The 19,896-nt window shown below is 40.0% G+C and overlaps 1 protein-coding gene across 5 annotated transcripts in view; it reads left to right on the forward strand.

The window, feature by feature from the left end:
• Window positions 1-19,896, forward strand: part of LOC128635681 (NACHT, LRR and PYD domains-containing protein 1b allele 2) — a 351,139-nt gene that overhangs the window by 81,952 nt on the left and 249,291 nt on the right. The window contains exon 1 of one of the 5 annotated variants that reach the window (XM_053688806.1): window positions 5,841-6,091. The exons of the other annotated variants lie outside the window; for them this stretch is intronic. The gene's annotated coding sequence lies outside the window, so the exon portion shown is untranslated. Of the gene's footprint in view, window positions 1-5,840; window positions 6,092-19,896 lie in introns of those variants that run through there. 5 annotated transcript variants of the gene reach the window in all.

A 19,896-nucleotide genomic window follows, 5' to 3' on the forward strand; every position in this document is an offset into this window, starting at 1 on the left:
TTAGCCAAACCAGAGAGGTTAGCCAAACCGAGAGGTTAGCCAAACCAGAGAGATTAACCAAACCAGAGAGGTTAGCCAAACCAGAGAGATTAGCCAAACCAGAGAGGTTAGCCAAACCGAGAGGTTAGCTAAACCAGAGAGATTAACCAAACCAGAGAGGTTAGCCAAACCGAGAGGTTAGCCAAACCAGAAATTTTAGCCAAACCAGAGAGGTTAGCCAAACCGAGAGGTTAGCCAAACCAAAGAGATTAGCCAAACCGAGAGGTTAGCCAAACCAGAGAGGTTAAGCAAACTGGGTCGGTTTTCTCTAGAAAAAGGCGCTTGAGAGGTGACATGATTACTTTATATAAATAGGCCCATATACAGAGATGGCAGAAGCTCTGTTTATTCCAATAAATTGTATGTGACAAGAGGTCACAATTTAAGGGACCAGTACATACAATATAGTAGTATAAACAGCAAATGCATGATAACAAGACAATGCAATAGCACTTTTAGGTAGACATGTGCGTTTCGTTTCGGTAAAATTCTGAATTCGGACGAATTTTGGCACATCCCTTAAAAATTCCAAAAATTAATAAATTAGTTTCTGAATTTTCTAAACTTATTAACCCCTAAACCACCGTCCCGAAACATCGCCAGCATGAATTAAAGCTATTAACCCCTAAACCGCACCCCCACACATCGCCATCACTAACTAAACTATTAACCCCTAAACCGCCGTTCCGAAACATCGCCGACATGAACTAAACCTATTTACCCCTAAACCGTATCCCCCCCATCGCCACCACTAAATAAAGCTATTAACCCCTAAACCGCACCCTCCCCCTACTCGCCAACACTAACTAAACCTATTAACCCCTAAACCGCCGTTTCAAAACATTGCCAACACTAACTAAAGCTATTAACCCCTAAACCGCTGTTCCCAAACATTGCCAATACTAGCTAAACCTATTAACCCCTAAACCACCGGCCCCCACATCGCAACAACCTAAATTAAACTACATTAAATCCTAAACCTAACACCCCCTAACTTTAAACCTAACCATAACCCTAACCATAACCATAAACCTAACACCCCCTAACTTTAACATAATTAAACAGACCTAAATTAAAGTTTAAATTATTAGCTAAATAATACCTATTTAAAACTAAATACAAACGCCTAGATTTAGAGTTCTGCGTTAGCCATCAAAACCAGCATTAGGGGGTCCTAACGCTGCTTTTGGCCGCCCGCTGGTATTTAGAGTCAGTCAGGAAAGGGTCTAACGCTCACTTTCCAGACGCGACTTTTCCATACCGCAGATCCCCCTACGCCAATTGCGTATCCTATCTTTTCAATGGGATCTTTCTAACGCCGGTATTTAGAGTCTTGGCTGAAGTGAGCGTTAGAAATCTAACGACAAAACTCCAGCCGCAGAGAAAAGCCAGGAGTTAAGAGCTTTCTGGGCTAACGCCGGTTCATAAAGCTCTAAAGTACACTAACACCCATAAACTACCTATGTACCCCTAAACCGAGGCCACCCCACATCGCCGCCACTCTATTAAATTTTTTAACCCCTAATCTGCCGACCGCACACCGCCGCAACCTACATTATCCCTATGTACCCATAATCTGCTGCCCCTAACACCGCCGACACCTACATAATATTTATTAACCCCTAATCTGCCCCCCCAACGTCGCCGCTACCTACCTACAATTATTAACCCCTAATCTGCCGAACGGACCTCACCGCTACTCTAATAAATGTATTAACCCCTAAAGCTAAGTCTAACCCTAACCCTAACACCCCCCTAAGTTAAATATAATTTTTATCTAACGAAATAAAATAAATCTTATTAAATAAATTATTCCTATTTAAAGCTAAATACTTACCTGTAAAATAAACCCTAATATAGCTACAATATAACGAATAATTATATTGTAGCTATTTTAGGATTAATATTTATTTTACAGGCAACTTTGTATTTATTTTAACCAGGTACAATAGCTATTAAATAGTTAATAACTATTTAATAGCTACCTAGTTAAAATAATGACAAAATTACCTGTAAAATAAATCCTAACCTAAGTTACAATTAAACCTAACACTACACTATCAATAAATTAATTAAATACAAATACCTACAAATAAATACAAATAAATACACTAACTAAAGTACAAAAAATAAAAAAAGAACTAAGTTACAAAAAATAAAAAAAGAACTGTTACAAAAAATAAAAAAATAATTTACAAACATTATAAAAATATTAAAACAATTTTAAGCTAATTACACCTACTCTAAGCCCCCTAATAAAATAACAAAGCCCCCCAAAATAAAAAAATGCCCTACCCTATTCTAAAATAAAAATTGAAAAGCTCTTTTACCTTACCAGCCCTTAAAAGGGCCTTTTGCGGGGCATGCCCCAAAGAATTCTGCTCTTTTGCCTGTAAAAAAAAACATACAATATCCCCCCAACATTACAACCCACCACCCACATACCCCTAATCTAACCCAAACCCCCCTTAAATAAACCTAACACTAAGCCCCTGAAGATCTTCCTACCTTATCTTCACCACGCCAGGTATCACCGATCCGTCCAGAAGAGGGTCCGAAGCCTTCCTCCGGGCGATGTCTTCATCCAAGCGGGGGCTGAAGAGGTCCATCATCCGGCTGAAGTCTTCTATCAAGCAGCATCTTCAATCTTCTTTCTTCCGGCTCCATCTTCATCCCGCCGACGCGGAACATCCTTCCTCCACGACGAACTCCCTACGAATGAAGGTTCCTTTAAGGGACGTCATCCAAGATGGCGTCCCTCAAATTCCGATTGGCTGATAGGATTCTATCAGCCAATCGGAATTAAGGTAGGAAAATTCTGATTGGCTGATGGAATCAGCCAATCAGATTCAAGTTCAATCCGATTGGCTGATCCAATCAGCCAATCAGATTGAGCTCGCATTCTATTGGCTGATATAGAATGCGAGCTCAATCTGATTGGCTGATTGGATCAGCCAATCGGATTGAACTTGAATCTGATTGGCTGATTCCATCAGCCAATCAGAATTTTCCTACCTTAATTCCGATTGGCTGATAGAATCCTATCAGCCAATCGGAATTCGAGGGACGCCATCTTGGATGACTTCCCTTAAAGGAATCTTCATTCGTCGGGAGTTCGTCGTGGAGGAACTATGTTCCGCGTCGGTGGGATGAAGATGGAGCCGGAAGAAAGAAGATTGAAGATGCCGCTTGATAGAAGACTTCAGCCGGATGATGGACCTCTTCAGCCCCCGCTTGGATGAAGACTTCAGCCGGATGATGGACCTCTTCAGCCCCCGCTTGGATGAAGACATCGCCCGGATAGGAGGAAGACTTCGGACCCTCTTCTGGACGGATCGGTGATACCCGGCGTGGTGAAGATAAGGTAGGAAGATCTTCAGGGGCTTAGTGTTAGGTTTATTTAAGGGGGGTTTGGGTTAGATTAGGGGTATGTGGGTGGTGGGTTGTAATGTTGGGGGGGGGTATTGTATGTTTTTTTTTACAGGCAAAAGAGCAGAATTCTTTGGGGCATGCCCCACAAAAGGCCCTTTTAAGGGCTGGTAAGGTAAAAGAGCTTTTCAATTTTTATTTTAGAATAGGGTAGGGCATTTTTTTATTTTGGGGGGCTTTGTTATTTTATTAGGGGGCTTAGAGTAGGTGTAATTAGCTTAAAATTGTTGTAATATTTTTATAATGTTTGTAAATTATTTTTTTATTTTTTGTAACTTAGTTCTTTTTTTATTTTTTGTACTTTAGTTAGTGTATTTATTTGTATTTATTTGTAGGTATTTGTATTTAATTAATTTATTGATAGTGTAGTGTTAGGTTTAATTGTAACTTAGGTTAGGATTTATTTTACAGGTAATTTTGTAATTATTTTAACTAGGTAGCTATTAAATAGTTATTAACTATTTAATAGCTATTGTACCTGGTTAAAATAAATACAAAGTTGCCTGTAAAATAAATATTAATCCTAAAATAGCTACAATGTAATTATTATTTATATTGTAGCTATATTAGGGTTTATTTTACAGGTAAGTATTTAGCTTTAAATAGGAATAATTTATTTAATAAGATTTATTTTATTACGTTAGATAAAAATTATATTTAACTTAGGGGGGTGTTAGGGTTAGGGTTAGACTTAGCTTTAGGGGTTAATACATTTATTAGAGTAGCGGTGAGGTCTGGTCGGCAGATTAGGGCTTAATAATTGTAGGTAGGTAGCGGCGACGTTGGGGGGGGGCAGATTAGGGGGTAATAAATATAATATAGGGGTTGGCGGGGGTTAGGGGCAGCAGATTAGGGGTTCATAGGGATAACGTAGGTTGCGGCGGTGTACGGAGCGGCAGATTAGGGGTTAAAAATAATATGCAGGGGTCAGCGATAGCGGGGGCAGCAGATTAGGGGTTAATAAGTGTAAGGCTAGGGGTGTTTAGACTCGGGGTACATGTTAGGGTGTTAGGTGCAGACTTAGGAAGTGTTTCCCCATAGGAAACAATGGGGCTACGTTAGGAGCTGAACGCTGCTTTTTTGCAGGTGTTAGGTTTTTTTTCAGCTCAAACGGCCCCATCCATTGTTTCCTATGGGGGAATCGTGCACCGCTGGTATTGAGAGTTGCAGTGGCGGTAAATTATGCTCTACGCTCCCTTTTTGGAGCCTAACGCAGCCCTTCTGTGAACTCTAAATACCAGCGGTATTTAAAAGGTGAGGGGGGAAAATACACGCGTAGCTAACGCACCCCTTTGGCCGCAGATCTCTAAATCTAGCCGAAAGTAAATTACCTGTGAAATAAAACCTAAGCTAGCTACAATATAATTATAGTTATATTAGCTATATTAGGTTTTATTTTTATTTGACAGGTAAGTTTGTATTTATTTTAACTAGGTAGACTAGTTAGTAAATAGTTATTAACTATTTAATAACTACCTAGTTAAAATAAATACAAACTTACCTGTGAAATAAAACCTAAGCTGCCTTACACTAAAACCTAACATTACAAAAATAAAACCCTACTATTACAAAAAATAAAAACACTAAAATTACAAAAAATAACAAATGAAATTATCCAAAACAATAAAAATTATTCCTATACTAATACCCTGTTTAACAAAAAAACTCCACCCCAAAATAAAAAACCCTAATCTATAATAAACTACCAATGGCCCTTAAAAGGGCCTTTTGTAGGGCATTGCCCTAAGTTAAACAGCTCTTTTACCTGGAAAAAATTACTAAGACCCACTTACATTACAAACCCCCACCCCCAAACCCACAAAATAAAAATAAAGTAAAACCTAATCTAACCATTGCCCTTTAAAGGGCATTCAGCTCTTTTGCTGCCCATTAAAAATAATAAAAGGCTATTCTAATAACAAAAAACCCACCCCAAAAAGAAGAAAAAAACATTACACAAAATAACAAACGAATTATCAAAATTAATAACAATTATTCCTATTCTAATCCCCATTTAAAAAAAACACCCCAAAATAAAAAACCTAATCTATAATAAACTACCAATGGCCCTTAAAAGGGCCTTTTGTAGGGCATTGCCCTAAGTTAAACAGCTCTTTTACCTGGGAAAAAAAATACAAAGACCCACTAACATTATAAACCCCCACTCCCCCAAACCCAGAAAATAAAAAAAACTATAATAAAACCTAATCTACCCATTGCCCTGAAAATGGCATTTGTATGGGCATTGCCCTTAAAAGGGCATTTAGCTCTTTTGCTTGCCCTGAAAAGGGTATTTAGCTCTATTATGAAATTCCCAAATCTAAAAAAAAACCCACCTGAATAAAACCTAACACTAACCTCTCTTTAGGTACTCACAGTTGCTGAAGTCCCGCTTGAAGGATATTCTTCATCCTGGCGGCTCCATCTTCATCCAGGCAGCTCCATCTTCATCCATCGCGGGACCGGCATCTTCATCATCCCCACGGAGGTGGAGCAATCGATGCACGGAGGCGGAGGTCCAGGCGAAGGTCCAAGGCAGAGGGCCAAGGAGGAGGTCCAACGATCCAACTTGGAGGTCCCCTTCATTCGATCGTCCGCTGCACACTGAGGATTGAAATGCAAGGTACCCCTTTTATACTGGGGGTACAATTGCATTCCTATTGGCTGAAAAAATTGAATTAGCCAATAGGAATTAGGGCTGCTAAAATCCTATTGGCTGTTTAAATCAGCCAATAGGATGAGAGCTACTAAAATTCTATTGGCTATTCAAATCAGCCAATAGAATTTAAGTAGCTCTCATCCTATTGGCTGATTTGAAGGCCAATGCCCATACAAATGTCCTTTTCAGGGCAATGGGTAGATTTGGTTTTTCCAACTAAAGGGGAGGAGAGTCCACGACTTCATTTAATTACTATTGGGAATTAAGAACCTTGCCACCAGGAGGAGGCAAAGACACCCCAGCCAAAGGCTTAAATACCTCCTCCACTCCCCTCATCCCCCAGTTATTCTTTGCCTTTCATCACAGGAGGTGGCAGAGAGGTGCTGGAAATTCGGAGATCTCTTATGGGGGGTTCTACCCTTTGCTATGAGATATGGGTTTAAGTAGCCCTTTAAGCTTCTCAACTTGAGGGCCTGGGTGAAAGTTAGATGCAGAGGGAGCTTTTCTTTGCGACACCATTCTACAGCAATCGGCGTTGACGAGTTTCACAGATTGCTTTCTTCTCTCAAGTCCGTGTCAGAAGCACTGCTATCACCTGTCACACTTGAAGGGCCGTGTTCCTGTTCCACGGCGTAGATTCTGGTAAGATCGTTTCATTTTTTATACTTAATGATAACAAAGGGCCACGGTGTGGCGTCTTTATCTTTATAGAATCGAGGGTTAATATTCCTGGTAAGGGCTTTAGAACAGCCAAATCCTCGCACACACAAGGGTAGGTAAAAAGAGGGTGAATATTAAATAAAGTACCGCCAGTCCTGAGGCTTAAAAATAGTAAGCTCCTTTATTAGAAATACACTAAAAGGCATACACGCCAGCAAGGTAACAAGGTCAAACGCGTTTCATAGTTGTAACTTCTTCAGTGACCTGGTAAGGGGACTATTAAACAGGGGGGTATGTACATAATATGATTTATTGTGTGTTTACTGCGTTATGTGCGAGGACACGGCTCTGGCATTTTGAGGAGCTGACAGGTTCACTTCCAGGTATTTGTGCGGCCTTTTTTTACGCGTTTTCCCTTTCAGCAGGGATGGTCCTGCATATGACATCCTTGTGACCGGGTGGGGCTTCTTCACTTCCGGTCTGATCTTGACGGAAGAGACAAAGCGGTTTCTGTATTCCGGGTCATAGGAGGTGGTGAGTGCTCCGGCCATTGGTGGTTATAAAGGTGCTTGTCTTATCTTTAATATAAAGCTATGGAGCATTCAGACGCGTTAGAGGGTACTCCCTCTTTAACTAAGTCTTTTTCCTGTGTTGTTTGTGAGGTCTTGGTAGACCAGCCTGCGCAACTGTGTTCCACATGCCTTGATAAGGCTACGACTTCCAAACATAAGGGAATGTCTAGCACTACTGAGCTGTCCACCTCTGAGGGTTCTCCGTCCCATGAGGTGCGTTCCCTAATGGCGTCCACTATCCCACATGCAGCGCCCCAGGGTCCGACTGTTACTCCTTCGGGGGAGATTGCTTGGCTGCCTGATTTTGTGAACCAGCTCGAAACTGCAGCTGCTAAGGTGATCCATGCTTTACCACGTTCTACTAAGCGCAAGCGTAGGGATTTTCAGAGCGGCCTGACCCAGGACTTATCACTGACGGAAGCCCCGATATGGTGGTACAATGATGAGGCCCATTCCGATGCTTCGGAAGGGGTCCTGTCTGGGTCGGAGTCCATATCATCTAAACCTCTGGCAGCGGAGGAGCCTGGTTTTAAGTTTAAGATGGAGAACTTGTGTTTCTTATGTAAGTAAGTACTGGCTACTTTGGAGGTTCCGGAACTGAAGCTTCCAGAAGAGCCCTCCATTCCTAAGTTGGATAAGGTTTACAAGGACAGGGTGGTGCTCCAGGCCTTCCTGGTTCCTGTCAAGATGGTGAACATTATAAAGAATAACTGGGAGCGATTAGGTTCTTCCTTTTCCCCGTCCCGGAGGCCCAGCTAGAGTTGTGGGGGACCATTCCCAAAGTGGATGGGGCCATATCCACACTCGCTAAGCGCACAACGATTCCTTTAGAGGATAGTTCTTCGTTCAAGGAGCCCATGGATAAAAAGTTAGAAAACATGTTAAGAAAGATTTTCCAACACACGGGGTTTGTTTTTCAACCAGCAGGCGCCTCAGTTGCCGGAGCTGCGTTATATTGGTGTGATGCCTTTTCAAGGAAGTACAGGAGAAGATTAAGGCCCTAAAGGTGGCCAATTCTTTCATTTGTGACGCTAATATGCAGATTATCCGCCTGAATGCTGAAGGTGTCAGGTTTTTATGTTTTAGCACGCAGGGCTCTGTGGCTAAAATCATGGTCGGCGGACATCACCTATAAGACGAGGTTACTGTCCTAACCTTTTCAGGGTAAAATCCTGTTTGATCCAGGCCTGGACTCGATTATATCCACGGTTACGGGAGGCAAGGGAGCCTTCCTTCCCCAGGATAAGAAGGTCAAACCTAAGGGTTCTACTTTTCGTCCCTTTCGTGGGGATAAGGCACAATGCCAACAGCCCACCGTGAAAGCGGACCAACCCAAGGGTGCCTGGAAGCTTGCTCAGGCTTGGAAGAAGTCCGCATGAAGGGGTGGCCCCGACTGGTCTGCGGACCGAGTGGGGGGTAGATTGTCTCTATTCTACGACGCCTGGTTGCAGGATGTTCAGGACCTCTGGGTTCTGGAGGTTGTCGCCCAGGGTTACAGGATAGGGTTCAAGTCCTCTCCGCCCAGGGGCAGATTCCTCCTGTCAAACCTGTCTTCAAGGCCGGAAAAAAGAGAGGCCTTCTGGGTTGTATGAGGGATCTCTCCGATCTAGGTGTTATCGTACCAGTACCCCATGCAGAAAGGGGTCTAGGGTACTACTCAAATTTGTTCGTGGTCCCAAAGAAGGAGCATATGTATTACTTACAGTCTGATCACACATCACATTATACCTGGATGCCACGTTCCGCCTGATTCTGGACCTCAAATGTTTAAACAAGTTCCTGTCCGTTCCATCGTGGAACAGCGATCATACCGATCTGTCACAGCTGATATCCATAGATGTGCGGACTCGGAATTCCCTCTCCTGGTTGATCCATCCGGATCATCTGTCCATGGGAACATCCTTCCTGAGACCGTCCTGGGAGATTGTGGCCACGGACGCGAGTCTGGCGGGATGGGGAGCTGTTTGGGGTGCCAAGATGGCACAGGGAAAATGGTCTCGGCTGGAGGCTCTTCTTCCAATAAATATTCTGTAGCTATGAGCGATCTACAATGCTCTGAAGGCGTTCCCCCGTCTGGGGGAATTCAACTTCATCCAGACGGACAACATTACCTCGGTGGCTTACATCAACCACCAGGGGGGTACGGGGAGCTCCCTCGCAATGAGGGAGGTTTCTTGGATTCTGGAGTGGGCGGAGTCCCACAGCTGTTCGCTGTCAGCAATCCACATCCTGGGTGTGGACAACTGGGAGGCGGATTTTCTCAGCAGGCAAACCTTTCATCTGGGGAATGGTCTCTTCACCCTGAGGTGTTTGCGGAGATCTGTCGCAGATGGGAGACGCCGGAGATTGATCTCATGGTGTCAAGGCTCAATTACAAGCTTCCCTGATATGGATCAAGGTCAAGGGACCCCCAGGCGGAATTGATGCATTAGCAGTGCCCTGGGGGTTTGGTCTTGTGTATGTTTTTCCTCCGTTAACGCTTCTTCCTCGTGTAGTGGCTCGTATCAAGCAGGAGAGAGCGTCGTCCATTCTGATTGCTCCTTTGTGGCCAAGGAGGACGTGGTTTGCGAATCAGGTGGGGATGTCATCCTCTCCGCTGTGGAGGTTACCCTGTCGCAGGAATCTGTTGGAACAGGGTTCCTTTCTACATCAAAATCTCGAATCTCTGAGGCTGACTGCGTGGAGATTGAACACTTAGTCTTAGCCAAGAGAGGTTTTTCTGAAAGTGTGATTGACACTCTAGTTCAGGCAAGGAAGCCGGTCACTCGACGCCATGAGGTGTGGAGAGCTTACTTGTCCTGGTGTAAGAGACATGGATACCCTTGGCATAAGGTGAGGGTACCCAGGATTTTGTCCTTTCTCCAAGAGGGTTTGGAGAAGGGTCTTGCCGCTAGTTCCCTAAAGGGTCAGATTTCGGCTTTATCTGTTCTGTTGCATAGGAGACTTGCTGATCTCCCTTACATTCGTTCTTTTGTTCAGGCCCTGTCTCGAATCAGGCCTGTCTTTAGGCAGTCTGCTCCTCCTTGGAGCTTAAACTTGGTCCTTAAGGTCTTGCAGAAAGTTCAGTTTGAACCTATGCATTCTCTTGATATAAAGATTCTGTCCTGGAAGGTTCTCTTCCTGTTAGCTATTGCATCGGCACACAGAGTCTCTGAGCTGGTGGCCTTACAACATGATCCTCCTTATCTGGTGTTTCATGCGGATAAGGCTGTTCTTCGCACGGGCTTGGGGTTTCTCCCCAAGGTGGTGTCTAACTGTAACATCAATCAGGAAATAGTTGTTTCGTCTTTGAGTTCTAAGCCCTCTTCTCCTAAGGAGAGGTTACTTACTTAATCTAGATGTGGTTCGTGTTTTGAAATTCTATTTTCAGGCTACAAAGGATCTCAGACAATCTAATTCTCTTTTTGTCGTATATTCAGGGAAGCACAGGGGTCAGAGGGCTTCTGCCACTTCTTTGTCTTTTTGGCTGAGGAGCTTGATCCGCCTGGCATATGAGACAGCGGGACACATGCCTCCTCAGAGGATCACTGCTCATTCCAAAAGAGCAGTGGCTTCTTCTTGGGCCTTCACTGGTCTTCCTTGCATATTTTCACAAAGTTTTACAAATTTGACGTTTTTGCTTCTGTGGAAGCTGTTTTTGGGAGAAAGGTTCTACAGGCTTTGGTGCCTTCAGATTAAGGGTCCGCCTTTTACCCTCCCGTTTTTATTCAGTGTCCTCTGGAGCTTGGGTATATGTTCCCAATAGTAATGAATGAAGCCGTGGACTCTTCTCCCCTTTAGATGGAAAACATAAATTTTGCTTACCTGATAATTTTATTTCCATTGTGGGGAGGAGAGTCCACGGCTCCCGCCCCTGTATCTCTGGTGGGTGTCCCTAAATTTAATTTATCTTCTGGCACCATTTATACCATGATATTTCTCCTACTGTTCCTTGTTCCCTCGGCAGAATGACTGGGGGATGAGGGGAGTGGGGGAGGTATTTAAGCCTTTGGCTGGGGTGTCTTTGCCTCCTCCTGGTGGCCAGGTTCTTAATTCCCAATAGTAATTGAATGAAGCCGTGGACTCTCCTCCCCACGATGGAAATAAAATTATCAGGTAAGCATAATTGATGTTTTTTTTATAGTTTTTTATTTTGGGGGGGGGGGTTGTAATGTTAGTGGGTCTATGTATTTTTTTTCTTGGTTAAAGAGCTATTTAACTTATGGCAATGGTAGTTTATTCTAGATAAGGTTTTTTATTTTGGGGTGTTTTTTTTTTAAATGGGTATCAGAATAGGAATAATTGTTATTATTTTTGATAATTCGTTTTTTTTTTTTTTGTGTAATGTTTTTTCTTCTTTTTGGGGTGGGTTTTTTGTTGTTAGAATAGCCTTTTATTATTTTTAATGGGCAGCAAAAGAGCTGAATGCCCTGTATTGCTTTGGATAATTTTGTTTGTTATTTTTTGTAATAGTAGGGTTTTATTTGTGTAATGTTAGTTTTAGTGTAAGGCAGGTTAGGTTTTATTTCACAGGTAAGTTTGTATTTATTTTAACTAGGTAGTTATTAAATAGTTATTAACTATTTACTAACAAGTCTACCTAGTTAAACTAAATACAAACTTGCCTGTCAAATAAAAATAAAACCTAAGCTAGTTACAATATAACTATTAGTTATAGTGTAGCTAGCTTAGGTTTTATTTCACAGGTAAGTTACTTTGTATTTAGTTTTAAATAGGTATTATTTACTTAATAAGTTAAACTTTAATTTAGGTCTATTTAAATTATGTTAAAATTAGGGGGTGTTAGGTTTAGGGTTATGGTTAGGGTTATGGTTAGGTTTAGGGGTTAATATAGTTTAATTTAGGTTGTTGCGTTGTGGGGGGTGGCGATTTAGGGTTAATAGGTTTAGTTATTGTTGGCGATGTGGGGAACTGCGGTTTAGGGGTTAATAGGTTTAGTTAGTGTTGGCAATGTTTGGGAATGGCAGTTTAGGGGTTAATAGGTTTAGGTAGAGTTGGCGATGTGGGTGTGCGGTTTAGGGGTTAATAGGTTTAGTTAGTGTCAGTGATGTCGGGGAACTGCGTTTTAGGGGTTAATAGGTTTAGTTAGTGTTGACGATGTTGGGGAAAAACGGTTTAGTGGTTAATAGGTTTAGGTAGAGCTGGCGATGTGGGGAGGTGCGGTTAAGGGGTTAATAGTTTTAGTTAGTTTCAGCGATGTCGGGGAACGGCGGTTTGGGGTTAATAATTTATTTAGTGATTTATTTAGTGTTGGCGATATTTGGGAATGGCGGTTTAGGAGTTAATAGGTTTAGGTAGTGTTGGTGATGTCGGGGAACTGCGGTTTCGGGGTTGATAACTTTATTTCATTATTAAGTTAGTGTTGGCGATGTGGGGGGGCAGAGGTTTAGGGGTTAATAGGTTTAGGTAGTGTTAGTGATGTGGGGGGACGGCGATTTAGGAGTTAATAGCTTTATTTAGTGGTGGCGTAGGTGGCGGTGGCGGCGGTTTAACATAATTTGTTTCGGCAGCCGCCAGAACATTACTTAGAAATAACGATTCGGTCCATAATAAAGATTCGGTCCGACATTAATAATAATTCGGTAATGGTTTCAAATACATCCAAATTTCAAAATTCGGAACGACACGAATAAATTCTGAAACTGAATTACCGACACATACCTAATTATTACGAATGTCTCAAACCAAATTTTTTTACGAATCGAAATGAAGTGAATCAAATTTTTAGATTGCGCAAAGTCTACTTTTAGGCCCGATGTTCAACAAAACCACAGTCTGACGGAATGTTCTAAAAAAAAAAGGTGTGTGTCCGAGCAATGCTGGTGAGCAGCATTTTACTGTGGAGTGGGGCCCTATCTGAAGTGGGCCTACATGTTGCAGACAGTGCGCTAACTTTAACTAAAATTTGTTTCAGTGTAGGCTCACTTCAAATATTGCCATTAGGGCCTAAATTTAATTTTATCTACACTAACTAGCTCAGGCGATGTTGTCTCAGCATCTGGCGAGACAAGCATGGCTGCTACCCTCCTCGCAACCTGCACTTCACTGCTTTGAACATACCAATCTTGTGTCGATTTGTTCAAGCTACTCCCACTAGCACGCCTCGCTAACTCCCCCTAAAGCCTATCTATGTCACGCCTAAACTACACTCCCCCTGCTCCGCCTCGCTACCTCCCATCAACCGCCTACATCTATGTCACAGCCAACCTACACTCCTCCTGCACTACCCAGCTTACTCCACCTGACCTTCTACACCTTTGTCACGCCTAACCTACACTCCCCTTACACCGCCCAGCTAACTCCAGTTGACCGCCGACAGCTACTTCTCACCTAACCTACACCCCCCGTAAAGCCCAGCTAAGTCCCTAATACTGCCAACACAGGAGCCCGGATAGGACAGAGAGGTTTTGCCGGTCCTGCAGCATTTACCTCAACTTCATGACAAAATATGCATTGTTATGTACAATGTAGATTATTTAAAGTATTGGAGATATTTTAAAAAAGGTATTTAATAGTTGTTTGCTCTTATTTCAAACATAATTATAAATTTGAAAATATAGGTTTATGTTTAAAATAGAAATAATCATTAAATACCTTTTTAAAAGATCTACAATTATTTAAACAATATGCATTGTACTTGACTGCATATTATTTAAAAATTGACCCCTAATCTTACATAACCTAAAACTAAGGCCCTACATATAAATATTCAATATTTAAATAATGCATTGTTGTGTGCAATGCAAAATGTTTCAATATTTGTATATAAATTAAAATGTAATTAATGTTGCTTGTTGTGTTTATTATTTCTTATTAAAGACAGTATAATTAATATTATAGATATACATAACTGCATGCCTGTTATATAACATATAATTTAATGATACTGACTACTATAACATACATATATATTAACATATATCTCTATATTATCACTAATAAACATAACAAGCTAACATAAATACATTTTAATGTATATGCAATAGTTAGACCATTATGCAATATTCATGCATAACTGTTTAAATATTAAATATCAATGCAAGGTCTGACTACATTATATCTACAATCTTTGAAACAAAATGCATGGCCATGTATAATTAATATTAGTTTAAGTATTGGATATATAAATTAAAATATAGATATTCTTGCTTGATGCATTTATAATTTTTTATTATAAATATATTTTTAAAATAGATATTTGTTATAAAATACAGTTGCATTATAATTATAGTATTACTAGTTGATAAGCCTGCTCAGAGGGCAGTCTATGTGAAAAAATGCAACCCCCCAAGCTACAGTTACAGAAAATAAAAAGACTAACATTACAAAAAATAATAAAAACAATCCAAAATAAAAAAATTAAACCTACTCCCTATGAAAATAAAAAATCCCCCCCAAAATAAAAACACCCCTTAATCTAAGAATAGACTACCAATAGCCCTTAAAATGGCTTTTTGTAGGGCATTGCCCTAAGTATAACAGCTTTTTTGCCTACAAAATTACTAAGCCCTCTCTAACAGTAAACCCCACCAAACTCCCCCCCAAAAAATAAAAAATAACACTAATAAACCTAAACTAGCCATTGTCCCTAAAGGGGCATTTGTATGGGCATTGTCCTTAAAAGGGGATCCAGCTCTTTTGCACTGCCCTTAAAAGGGCATTTAGCTCTTTCGCACATTGCCCAAGCCCTTCTCTAAAAAAACAAAACCCCGGTGGCGGCGTGGAGGATCCTTTTCATACGATCGTTCGCCACACACTGAATATTGAATGCAAGGTACCGCAATCAATTTGGGGTATCTTGCATTCTTATTGGCTGAAATTTTAAAACAGCCAATAGGATGAGAGCTACTGAAATCCTATTATTGACTGTTCAAATCAGCCAATAAGATTTCAGTAGCTCTCATCCTATTGGCTGATTTTGAAAACTTAAGCCAATAGGAATGCAAGGTACCCCAATAAATATGGGGTACCTTGAATTCAAAATTCAGTGTGCAGCGAACGATCGCATGAAGAGGATCCTCCATGTCGCCGTCGATGACCACCGCCGATGCCGAGGACCGCCGATGCCGATGACCGCCTCCGAGGATAGCTACATCTGAAAACACCACTCCGTATCTCCGCTCTGCCTTTGCTGTGGATAAAGCTGATGCACCCCGCCTGGAAGAAGACATTCTCCGCCTGGAAGAAGACCTTCTCCGCCTGGACTTCAGAAACTGTGTGTACATATTTGGGGCTTTAGTGTTTTTTTTTTTTTATTTGTTTTTTTTTTTTTTTAGATTAGGGTTTGGGCAATGTTCAAAAGAGCTAAATGCCCTTTTAAAGGAACATTAAACCCAAACATTTACTTTCATGAGTCAGATGGAGAATACCATTTTAAACAACTTTCTAATTTACTTCTATTATCTAATTTGCATCATTCTCTTGATATTCTTTCCTGAAAAGCATATCTAGATAGGCTCAGTAGCTTCGGATTGGTGGCTGCACATAGATGCCTCATCTGATTGGCTCACCCATGTGCATTGCTATTTGTTTAACAAAAGATATCTAAATAATTAAGAAAATTAGATAATAGAAGTAAATTGGAATGTTGTTTAAAATTTTATTTTCTATCTGAATCATGAAAGAAAATTTTTGGGTTTAGTGTACCTTTAAGGTCAGTGCAAAAGAGCTGAATGCCCCATTCAAATGCCCCTTTAGGGGCAATGGTTATCTTAGGTTTATTAGTGTTAGGTTTTTTTAATTTTGGGGGGTTGGTGGGTGGGGGGTTTTACTGTTAGAGGGGGCTTAGTAATTTTATAGGCAAAAAAGCTGTTACACTTAGGGCATTGCCCTACAAAAAGCCCTTTTAAGGGCTATTGGTAGTTTATTCTTAGATTAAGGGGTGTAGGGAGTAGGTTTAATTTTTTTATTTTTGATATGTTGTTTATTTTTTTGTAATGTTAGTTTTTTTATTTTCTGTAATTTTAATGTAATTTTTTTTTAAATGTATTTAATTGTAATGTTCTATTTTTTAATATAATGAAGGGTTTAATTTAGGGGGTGTTTGGTTAGATTAGGGGGCTTAGTGAATAAATTAGCTTTTTGCGTTGTGGGGTTTGGCGGTGTAGGAGTTAATAGGTAAATTAGGTTTAATGCCTTGTGGGGGATTTGTGGATTAGGGGTTTATAGATTTATTTGTTAGTTTTAGATGTTCGGGTTGGTGGATTTAAGGGTTAATAATTTTATTAGTAATTTTTCATTTTTGTTTTACGGACGGGCGGTTATTTTTTATTTAATCAGTAATTGCGGGCGGTTAGTTTTTTTGTTTAACAGTTATTGCGGGCGGTTAGATTTTTTTTTTTAATAGTTATTGCGGCCGATTAGTTTTTTTTTTGGTAAATACTTGAAGTGGGCGGTTATTTTTTTTTTTTTGTAATGCTCCGTTTGCCTTTGCTGCATCCAGGTGAATTGTTTGGGCCTCGCGCTGCCAACATTCCATTGAGGATGCATGCGCATCCTCAATGCCTTTTGTAACATAAATATAAAATATACTCTCCAGTTAATCATCACATTTCAATTGAGCTAGTGATTTGAACAGCCAAAAGGATTTCAGTAGCTCTCGGATAACTCCGCTCCGCATCACCGGGATGAAGATAGAAGATGTCCCCGAGATGGATGAAGGTATTGCCGCCTGGATGAAGACTTCTCGCCGCCCTGATGAAGATGGATGTCCGGACTTCAGGAACCGTGAGTAGATTTTCTAGGGTTAGTGTTAGGGTTTTTTTTAAATTTGTAATTTAGGTTTTTAATTGGTAGTATTTTTTTATTTTATTAGAATAGTAATGTTAGGTTAATTTATAGTTTAATGTTAGGTTTATTTTTATTTCACAGGTAAGTTTTTATTTTTTGAAAGATAGTTATATTGTAATTTTATTTTATAATTTGGGAGGTGTTAGGTTTAGGGGTTAATAGTTTAATTTCGTGTTTTGCAATGTAAGGGGGCCGGTGGTCTAGGGGTTAATAGGTTTAGTTTAGTAGTTACTATGTGGGTGGGCTGGAGGTTTAGGGGTCAATACTTTATTATAGCGTTGGCGATGTGGGGGGCTGGCGGTTTAAGGGTTAATAGGTTTATTTAGTGGCGGCAATGTGGGAGGCTGAAAGGTTTACAGGTTAATACCTTTATTATAGTGTGGGCGATGTTGGGGAGCAGTGGTTTAGGGGCTAATTTATTTAAATAGTGTTGGTGATGTGGGTGGGCGGCAGATTAGGGGTTAATAAGTTTATTTAATAGCCCCAATGTGTGTGGGCGGCAGATAAGGTTATTAGGTTTTATTAGATTATTAGATTAGATTATTAAGATTTAAATAGTGTTTACGATGCAGGAGGGCGGTGGTTTAGGGCTTAATAGGTAGTTTATGGGTGTTAGTGTGCTTTGTAACACTTTAGTTATGACATTTGTGAAACTATTTTGTTTTGCAAAATCCATAACAACTGCTCTCAGATGGTGGTATGGATTGTGTCGGTATAGGCTGTAACGCAAGCATTTTAGCCGGACCGCACAACCTGTAATACCGACGCTATGGAAATCCCACATGAAAACGTCATTTTTTTAGTTGGGAATGGACGTTGCATTAAAGGCTAAAATAGTAACACGCCTTGTAATATGTGTTCCAAGCCATTACACTGGAATTGCCATTTTTCCGCGTTAAAAGCTGTACCGCAACACGTAATCTAGCCGAATGTTAGCACTTCCCTTTGGATGCTCACTGCCAGCCCTGGTTCTACCAAACCGTATACAGAAGACACAAATGTAGCAAGATTGGCGGCGCTGTACCACTTCAAAGGGGTTGAAGCTGACCAGTTCTTTGGAGTTTCCTTGCTCTTCTCACCTCCAAAATAAAGGCTTACAATAGTGAAGCAAATTTCAAACAATATGGTGGCGCAAACTCAGAGCATACTCACAAGGTGTCAGTAAAAAGTCAGCCTTTATTAAAACCATCAACAGGAAATCTTCAAAAGCAGCTTCAGATAATTATTAAAATATAGCTCAACGCGTTTCAGCTATTTCAATAGACTTTTTAAAGAGCAAAAATTAAGAGCAATGCTGGTGCAATGATAAATGCAGACATCGTATGCTGTCAGCATTTATCGATGTGTGGAGGACATGATCGCTACATTGTATCATGTCCATCCGCACATTGATAATTCGGCCCCTAATTGTTTTGCTTCTCAGTGCATATAAAGTTTTATTTACACTATTCTTTAGTCTATTAAGTGTGATATAGCATTATGTCTAAATAAAACTATGTACATAACTTAATTAAAAAATACTTTATTGCTAAAAAATGCTAACCATCATCAGAGCTCGTAGTAAGTCATAATCTTTTTGCTGGTGGTGTGTATATATAGGTGTATATATGTGTATTTATGTGTTTATATATGTATATATGTGTTTATATGTGTATGTATGTGTTTATATATGTATATATCTGTGTATTTATGTGTTTCTATGTGTATTTATGTGTATATATGTGTATATATGTGCGTATATGTGTATTTATGTGTATTTATGTGTTTATATGTGTATATATGTGTATTTATGTGTTTATATATGTGTATATATGTGTATATATGTGTTTATATGTGTATATATGTGTATTTATGTGTTTATATGTGTATATATGTGTATATATGTGTATTTATGTGTTTATATGTGGATATATGTGTATATGTGTATTTATGTGTTTATATGTGGATATATGTGTAATTATGTGTTTATATGTGAATTTATGTGTTTATATGTGTATATATGTGTATATATGTGTATATATGTGTTTATATGTGTATATATGTGTATATATATGTTTATATGTGTTTATGTGTATGTATGTGTTTATATGTGTTTATATGTGTTTATAACTGTATTTATGTGTTTATACAAAATATAATAGTACGTCTGATGTATAGCCCTATAGTGCCTTTATCAGTACAATGTATAAGGCTTTAGTAGCTAGTGTAATGTGTAATGCTGATATAATGCTGAGTAATTGGTTGAGATTTTTTCAAGTGCTTATATTGTATAAAATCGTATAATATAAGTGTTTGAGTAAGTTAGTACAGCACCCAACTTTATACCAAAGTCTCTTGTAACGTAATGACAATCGTCACGCTGTGATAATTTGTTCACTGTGTCATTACTATATTCAGCAAAACTTACACACAAAGTACTTGTAATATTCACTCACCCGGTTTAATAAAGCGTACAGCTGCCAGGTCCACACAGCTTAGTCCTAGCTGGGCACTTAATGTTGTTTGTAAACACGCCTTGGGAACCAGTATTGTAGTTTACAAGGGATGATGGCCGCTCATTCGATGTGTGTGGGAGACCAGGTGAGGATACTATAACGGCTGGTTATAGCGGATGAGCCAAATCCGCTTAAGCAGTAAACAAAAACATAAGATTTCACCATCAGGGATGAAATAAATCAGCCGTCCAATGCGCCAAGGATAAGGGTATAAAATATAACTTTTATTAGCGAATGCAGGTAAAAGTTCTCG

Source organism: Bombina bombina, chromosome 7 (genome assembly GCF_027579735.1).
Source record: "Bombina bombina isolate aBomBom1 chromosome 7, aBomBom1.pri, whole genome shotgun sequence".
NCBI lineage: Eukaryota > Metazoa > Chordata > Amphibia > Anura > Bombinatoridae > Bombina > Bombina bombina.